Consider the following 444-nt stretch of genomic DNA (forward strand, 5'->3'; position numbering starts at 1 on the left):
CCCAAAGTGCTGGGATTACAGGCGTGAGCCACCGCGCCCAGCCTAACAGATGATATTTTACTAATGTACTTTTTTGAGACAGAGTCTCACTCTATCACCCAGCCTGGAGGGCAGTGGTGTGATCTCAGCTCACTGCAACCTCTGCCTCCCAGGTTCATGCAATTCTCATGCCCCAGCCTCCTGAGTATCTGGGACTACAGGTGTGCACCACCAAACCCAGCTAATTTTTGCATTTTTAGTAGAGACAGAGTTTCACCATGTTGGCCAGGCTGGTCTTGAACTCCTGACTTCAGGTGATCCACCCGCCTCGGCCTCCCAAAATGCTGGGATTATAGGTGTGGGCCACTGAGCCTGGCCAACAGATGGTATTTTAAAACTCACTGGGGCCTAAATGTGTTTTAGTCAGAACCCTCCTTGCACTTAAATAATTTAAATACAGAGTAA

Source organism: Nomascus leucogenys, chromosome 2, assembly GCF_006542625.1.
Source record: "Nomascus leucogenys isolate Asia chromosome 2, Asia_NLE_v1, whole genome shotgun sequence".
In the NCBI taxonomy this organism is placed as follows: domain Eukaryota; kingdom Metazoa; phylum Chordata; class Mammalia; order Primates; family Hylobatidae; genus Nomascus; species Nomascus leucogenys.